The following is an 8,495-nucleotide window of genomic DNA, read 5'->3' as shown; positions in this document are numbered from 1 at the left end:
AGCCTCAAAAATGGAAAAAGCCTGGTCTCTAAGTTACTGCATGGAGGAAGGCCCCCTGCAAACCAGGAGCACCTGCTAGGAACTGGTATGTGAGTGAGACATAAACACAATGCATTTGAGGGTTACTGGTTGTGGCAACTAGCATTGTCTTAAAGCATGGGCAGGCCGGGCGCAGTGGCTATAATCATGAGTGCTAGGATCATGCCTGTAATCCTAGCACTCTGGGAGGCCGAGGCGGGTGGATTACTTGAGGTCAGGAGTTCAAAACCGGCCTGAGCGAGACTCCATCTCTACTAAAACTAGAAAGAAATTAATTGACCAACTAAAAATATATATATACAAAAAATTAGCCAGGCATGGTGGCACATGCCTGTAGTCTCAGCTACTTGGGAGGCTGAGGCAGTAGGATTGCCTGAGCCCAGGAGATTGAGGTTGCTGTGAGCTAGGCTGACGCTACAGCACTCACTCTAGCCTGGGCAACAAAGTGAGACTCTGTCTCAAAATAAATAAATAAATAAATAAAAATAAAGCATGGGCAGCACATCTTTCTTTGAAGGGGCTCTGGAAGCACTGTGACGGGTACAGAGTGGAATGCACACCTCTTTGGCACTGCCATCGCCCCTCCCCCGACGGTCCTTCTGCCTGGCAACGGGGAAGCTGTGCTGCCTTGCTGCCCTGCTTCCCCACCCACACCCTTCCCAGTGACAGGGACAGTACCCAGGGTGGGTGGGGTCTGGGCTTGTCTAGTTTTCTGCTTCTTGAGAATCTTTCCTCAGAGCATGAGTTGGAAGTTTTGGCTCTTCTGAAAGATGTGGGCAGCTGGCTTTGTAACGGGGTGGAGTGGCATGACAAAATGGGCTGGAGAAACCATGGAGGGTGGCAGCCAGTGGAAGAGAGAGGGAGACCAGCCCAGGGGTTTGGCTGTGACACTTTGAGTAGAAGAAAGCCCAAGTGTTTCAGCCTCTGTCTTCCTTCGCAAGCTGAGCTGGCTAAGGCTCAGAGGCCGGGTGGCTCTCCCGGGAGAGAGCAGAGTGTACCACCCACGCCACTGAGGCCAGCTCACCTGTCCACAGAGGGCCGCACTCATCCCCGGCTATGGTGGCAGCTGCCCTCACCCGAGGGCTGGTTGAATGACGGAGCTCAGAAGGTTCTGAGGAACAAGGGCACCATCCCAAGGTCCCTTGGTATTGCCCTCCTGCCCCGTCCAGGACAGTGTTGAGGAACAGCATCCCTTCTTAGGGACAGGAGAAAGGAAGTCAGTTTTCCACACGGTGTTGTGCATCTGACCTCCCTCCCTTCACATGGCCACCTTCTTTTCAACCTCTCAGACCTTCCACAGCTGTCTGCAAATAAGTGGCACCTCCTACATACCTGCTTCCCCACACCTGGGTATCCAGATGGACTGTTTTCTGTGACTGTTCTGGTGTTCAGTTCTGCTGACACTAATAGAAAACAAAATTTTAAAATTTCCATTCACAATAGCTCTTTTAAAAACCATGAAGTACTTGGGAATAGATTTCAGAAAGGATGTGTAAGACCTGTATACCAAAGACTACAAAACATTGCTAAGAGAAATTCAAGATGACCTAAATAAATGGAGAGATATGTGCATGGATTGGAAGACTCGATATCATTGAGATGACAGTTCCCTCCAAAATGATCTTTAGATTTAACTCAATTTCAATCATAATCCTAGCAGACTTTTTTGTAGAAATTAGCACGTTGATTCTAAAATTTTTATGGTAATGGAAGCATCTTGAAAAAGAAGAATGAAATTGGAGGACTTATCCTACCTGACTTCATGACTTATTATAAAGCCAAAGTAGACAGACATTGCAGCACTAACAAAAGGATTAAAAAATAGATCAATGGAATAAAAGAGAGAAATAACCCCACAATTAAACAGTCATTTGATTTTTTATAAAGTTACAAAAGCAATCCAATGGGAAAAGGGAAGTCCTTTAACAAGCGGTGCCAGAACAATGGAATATCCAAATAAACTTCAACCCCTCCCCCCTGACACCATTCACAAAACTTAATTTTAAATGGATCATAGAAATCAGTCAAAAGCTAAAACTATTTTGTTTAGAGCTAAAACTATAAAGTATCTAAAAGAAAACATAGGAGAATATCTTTGGGACTTGGAGGGTAGGCAAAGATACATTAAGACAGATCACAGAAAGCAATAACATACATTCATTCATTCATTCATTTATAGATAGAGTCTCACTCTTTTGCCCGGGCTAGAGTGCTGTGGCTTCAGCCAAGCTCACAGCAACCTCAAACTCCTGGGTTCAAGCAATCTGACTGCCTCAGCCTCCCAAGTAGCTGAAACTACAGGCATGCGCCACTATGCCTGGCTAATTTTTTCTATATATATTTTTAGTTGTCCAGCTAATTTCTTTCTATTTTTTTAGTAGAGACGGGGTCTCGCTCTTGCTCAGGCTAGTCTTGAACTCTTGAGCTCAAACGATCTACCCGCCTCGGCCTCCCAGAGTGCTAGGATTACAGGCATGAGCCACCATGCCCGGCCGGCAATAACTATTTTTAAAACATTGATAAATTAGATTTCATCAAAATAAAAAAAACCTTCTGCTCTTAAAAAGACACTAGTAAGAAAATAAGTTTACTAACTGAGAATAAAGGAAAAGAAAAAGAATAAAAATTAATTTAAAAAAAGAAAAACAACAACAACAAAAAGAAAATGATAAGCAAGCCTCAGACTCAGAGAAAATATTTGCAAAACATATCTGACAAGGGACTTATATGCAGAATATATAAAGAACCCCCACAATTCAATAATATTAATAAAAAGACAACTCAATTTTTTATTTATTTATTTATTTATTTATTTATTTATTTATTTATTTATTAAGCAATATGTTTAATTGGGTGATTTCCACAAACTATACACGAAGTTTCTAACCATCACAATTCAGTGAAGTACAAAACATTAAGTTACTGGCTGTGGGAAGAGAAGGCAGCACCAATGGGTGGCACCTTCCAATCTGGTTGTTCTAGGAGTGGGGGTAGGGGAAGGTCTTTTGTTAACCAAGCCCCTCATTTCGATGTACAAAAGAATTACTCTGATCAATAATAAATTGTATTGAAAACAAAATGGGCTAAAAAGCAAATACTACTCTATGTTGGGGTGGAAGTGGGAGGAAAGAATGAGTCCTTCAAAGCAGGAAGGGAGACGGCTGGAGGAAGGTTCTGTGGCTGTGATCCTAGAAGGTCACTCACGCTGCTCCATTTTTACTTTTGGTGGTCTCAGGAAGGTCCGATTTTTCTTCTCTTTCTTCCCCTTTGTATTTGCTTGGAAGTTTCGCCAGCTGTCCACACGACCATCTCGACTTTCCTCAAAGTTTTTCTGCCACTCTCTTTCTCGTTTGGCTTTTTCTTGAGCTTCAATCTCTTCTTCCCTTTGTCGTTTCCTTTCATGCATCTCCTTGGCTTCTTTCTCTTTCCTTTTAATTTCCAGCTCAGCAAAGAGTTTCATGGTCTGTTTATATACTGCTTGTTTAAACAACTCAGGATCATCCTCCTCTACAATTGTAGGTTTTCCTTCCTTCTTTAATTGTTTTTTTCGCTCTTTCACAGTGTGTTCCACGTATTCTTTTCCTGCCTGAATTACATCCAGGGCCCTCTTCTTTTGCTCCTGATCCAGTAGCAACTTGTAAGCTTTGTCCACAGCTTCAAAAGCCTTTTGTGCTCTGTCAGCATCATCTTGATTTTTGTCAGGATGCACCAATATGGATAACTGCCGAAATTTCTTCTTTATTTCTTCATCTGTGACTTCAGAATCTATCTGAAGAACTTCAAATGGGTTCAAATTGAAGTAAGAGGAACCAGGACGGGTCAATCTTTCAATTTGATTCTTGGATGTTAGAACCGAGTCTCTCTTCTCTATTTGTTTCACCTCACTGTAGAAGGTCATAAATGCATCCTCTGTGCTGCCTCCGCCACCCGAAGTCCCGCTTTCTCCTGAAGCCGCCATTTCCCCGGCCCTCAATTTTTTAAATAGGCAAAATATTTGAATAGTAACTTCACAAAGGAAGAATGGGCAAGAAGCACATAAAAAGTGCTCAACATCATTAGTCATCAGGGAAATATAAAATAAAACCATATTGAGACACTAACATACACCCACCAGAATGGCTAAAATTAAAGACTGACAACATCAAATGTTGGTATATAGATATAGAGCAACTGGAACTCTCATACAGTATTGGTAAGAATGTAAATGGTACAAACACTTTGGGTAAAAAGCTGGTAGTTTCTTATAAAACTAGACCTACCTATGATCCAGCAATTCCACTTCCAAATATTTACCTAAGAGAAATGAGAGCATATGTCCACAGAAAGATCCATGAAAGAATGTTCATAGTAGCATTATTCATAATTGCCAAAAACTAGAAACAGCTCCAGTGACTATAAACAGAAGAATGACTAATTCTTCTGGTATAATCACATAATGGAATATTACTCCACAATAAAAAGAAATTAACTACTAATGCATGCAACAACATTAATGAATCTCCCATAGCAGTGAGTGACAGAAGCTAGACACAAAAGAGTATTTCTAACATGATTTCATTGATTTATATGAAGTCCCAGAATAGACAAAACTAATCTGTGGTGAAAAAAACTACAATGGGAAGTCTCAAGAGGCTACTTTCCAGGGCAGTGGGCTTGAGTTATACAGGTACAGGAATTTGTTTAAACTCACCTATTGTATATTTAAGATCGGTGCATTTCCTATTTGTAAATTTTACCTTAAAAAAGACAAATACTGATGCTGATCAATTATATGCATCCTGAAGTGTTTAGGGGGAAAATACAGCTTCTTCACCTGTCTGCAACTTTCCTTGAAATGGTTCAAAAAGATGGAAGGATGGATGAATGGATGGACGGAGAGAGATGTACATTTATGCGACTGAGCAAATACAGCAAACTGGTCATTGTAGCATCTGTGTGTTAGGTATATGAATGCCCAATTTTCCAATCTTTTGTATGTTTGAAATTTTTCATAATAAAAGGTTTTGGATAAAGGGCAAAACAAACAAATCTCCATTTTTCTGGAGCACTTTTCTCCTTTTAAGAGACCCCCGAGACCACCCCATCAGGCCACATGTCCTCGTTCATGAAAGAAGTTGCTCTTGGTCCATCATCACCCAGACCCTCATCCCAAGCTGCCCAACCTCTCTCTCTTCGCCCTCCCCTGGGCTCTCTGGAACTCCCATTCTACTTGACTCTCTACCTCTTCTGGAAATTTCCCCCTACCTCCAGACCCTAAGGGAAACCTAGCTAGTCCCCAAGATACTGCCTCCTGCTCAGAGGAAGAGCCAGCAGGTGGGAGTGAGCAGGTGTTTTCCTTGCTTTCATGTTCCTTCCAAGTCATTTCTCTTCTTTCCTCCCTCAAATACTCTAGTTCCTTTGCAGTTCACGCCAACCGGCTAAACCACAGTTTAGAAACCGCACTTCTCCCCAGTGCGTCCATCTGCCTCCCGACCAGCCTCCTGCTCCTTGTGCAATTGAGCTCCAGGCAGAGTCTCCACCCCACCCCCACACCCTGTAACGTTCCTGTGACCTCACTGTCCACACGCAGGACCTTCAATACTCTGGCTTCTCAGTTCCTTGACCTCCTCACCCCCAGAGACCTTCTGCTGTGCTCCAACCCAGCCACGCATGCGCACAGCACACTCTAGACCTTGTCCCGCCTCTGACATCCAGATTCCCGGCATCCCACACGTGGGCACCACCACCCTTCCGTCTAATTCTCTGACTCCTGTCCCCACTGCACCAATCCTGTGAGTGCGAGGACAGCACCAATCCTGCCACCCACGCACTCTTCCTCCACGGCCCCTTCTCTAATTCTCTTCTTTCCTTCCCACTAAAATGCCCTAGCTTCTTGCTTGTTTTAGTTTTCTCTATAACATTTACCACTTTCTAACACCAATAAAACTTACTTATGCTTTTTTTTTTTTTGGAGATAGGGTCTCACTCTGTTGCCCAGGCTAGAGTGCAGTGGTGTCATCATGGCTCACTGCAACCTCAAACTCCTGGGCTCAAGAGATCCTCTTGCTTCAGCCTCCTGAGTAGCTGGGACTACAGGCGTGCACCACCATGCCTGTCTAATTTTTTTTTTCTTTCTTTAGAGACGAGGTCTCACTATATTGGCCAACCTGGTCTTGAACTCCTGAGCTCAAGCAATTCTCCTACCTCAGCCTCCCAAAGTGCTGGGATTACAGGCGTGAGTCATCACACACAGCTTACTTATTCATTTTATTCGTTGACTCTCTCCACCTAATAGACTGTATGCTCCAGGAAGATAGATGTTCTTGTTTGTTTATTCTCTGCTGTAACCTCAGCATCTAGAATAGTGCCATGGCATGCAGTAAGTGCTTGATAAATGCTTGTTGAAGGAATGGGTGGAGGAAGGAAAGAAGAGGGGGGAGGGAGGGAGAGAAAGGGGGCAGGGAGGGAAAGAATGAGAAGAGGGAGGGAGGGAGGGAGGAAGGGAGGGAGGGGCCCTTCGGATGGGAAACCACAAGCTAGAATAAGACAGAAAGACAAAGAGCCTGTGTTCTAAGTGACCCCAGTGAACTTCAGGACCAGCCCTGGACTGCCTCCTCCAGGCTTCTATTTTGTGTAAGATAAATAAATTCTATCTTGTTAAAGCCATGGTTCTCTTGGGTTTTTCTCATATCAACTGAATGCATCCTAAATGATAGTTTTCTCTGTCCTGCTAGCCTGCAAGCAACTTGAGGACAACGGCTGTACTTATTTTCTTAAAAGTGCTCTGCAGAACATAGATTCTAAATAAATGTTCATTGGGATGAATGAGAGAAATCTTGAAAATTAGCCAGAAGCGTCAATATAAATCTATCCTGAGCACCAGCCTGGGGTTAGCAGGTGGGGTTCCTCGGCCGCCATGTCAGTCAGTGTGGTCACAGGGGTGCGGGGAAAGGCGAGCAAAAGCACACTGCGGAAGTCAGAGGAAGCAGAGGTGGCAGGTAGTGATTCACGTTGGGTTAGCTCCTGTGCACCGTGTGGGCTGATGAACTTTGTTGTTCAGGAGTTGCAACCGGAGCTCCCTCCCTAGGTTTCTTTTCTTTTCTTTTTGTAACAGCTTTATTGAGACATAATTCATCCACCATACAATTCACTCCTCTAAAGTGTACAATTCAAAGGTTTTTAGTATATTCACGGAGTTGTGCAACCATCACTACAATCAATTTTAGAGCTCACTGCAGCCACAGACTCCAGGGCTCAAGTGACCCTCCTGCATCAGTCTCCTGAGTAGCTGGGACTACGGGCACATGCCACCACACCCAGCCTCACCACCTCAAAAGGAAACCCCATACCTTTTAGCAGTGGTCCCACATTCTCCCACCCCAACTCCGGTCTCAACCACTGATCTCCTTTCCATCTCTACAGATTTGCCTATTCTGTACATGTCATAAAAATGGGATTATACATTTTGTGTCTGGCTTCTTCCACTTAGCATAATTTTGAAGGTTCATGCAGGTTGTAGTGTGTATCCACACTTCATTCCTTTTATTGCTGAATAATGGTGCATTGTATAGAAAAGCCACACTTTATTTATCCATTCTTCAGTTGATGGACATTTGAGTTGTTTCCACTTTTTCTTAGCTATTCTGAAAATACTGTTATGAATATTCATGCACAAGAGCTTGTGCATATGTATGTTTCTAATTCTCTTGGGTACACATCTAGGAGTGGAATTGCTAGATCGTATGGTAACTCTGCAATTAACCTTTTGAGGAATTACCAGACTGTTTCCCAAGCAGCTGCCTATTTTATATTGCCATCATCAGTTTATTTCTTTGTATCTTTGTTAACAGTTATCATTACAGCCATTCTAGTGGGTGTGAAGTGCTATTTCATTATGGTTTTGATTTGCATTTCCCTGATAACTAATGATGTTGAGCCTCTTTTCATGTGCTTATTGACCATTTATATATGTTCTTTGGGGAAATGTCTATTCAGATCCTTTACTCATTTTTATTTTTATTTTCTTTTAAAAGACAGATTCTAGCAGAACCTTTACTCATTTTTAAATCAAGGTTTTTTTATTGAGTTATACGAGTTTTTTATATATTCTAGATACTAGGCCCTTATCAGATACATGATTTCCAAATATTTTCTCCCATTCTGTGGGTGGTCTTTCACTTTCTAGATGGTATCCTTGGAAGCACAAAAGGCTTTTATTCCAATGAAGTCCAATTTATCTATTTTGTTGTTGTGGCTTGTGCTTTTGGTGTCATATCTAAGAAACCATTGCTTAATCCAGGATCATGAAGATTTGCCCTTATGTTTTCTTTTGAGACTTTTATAGTTTTAGTGCTAACATTTAGGTCTTTGATCCATTTTAAATTAATTTTTGTATATAGTATGAGGTATGGATCCAACTTTATTTTTTTGTTTGTAGATATTCAGTTGTGCCAACACCATTTGTTTAAATTCTTTCT

General features: G+C 42.3%; 1 pseudogene; it reads right to left on the bottom strand.

The window, feature by feature from the left end:
* Nucleotides 1–2,869: 2,869 nt before the first annotated feature.
* On the bottom strand, nucleotides 2,870–4,007 carry LOC105883514 (dnaJ homolog subfamily C member 8 pseudogene; annotated as a pseudogene).
* Nucleotides 4,008–8,495: the final 4,488 nt, after the last annotated feature.

The sequence above is a fragment of the Microcebus murinus genome, chromosome 18, assembly GCF_040939455.1.
Source record: "Microcebus murinus isolate Inina chromosome 18, M.murinus_Inina_mat1.0, whole genome shotgun sequence".
NCBI classification, from domain to species: domain Eukaryota; kingdom Metazoa; phylum Chordata; class Mammalia; order Primates; family Cheirogaleidae; genus Microcebus; species Microcebus murinus.
Note: the sequence above shows the minus strand (reverse complement) of the source record. Positions and strands in the feature narration are given on the sequence as shown.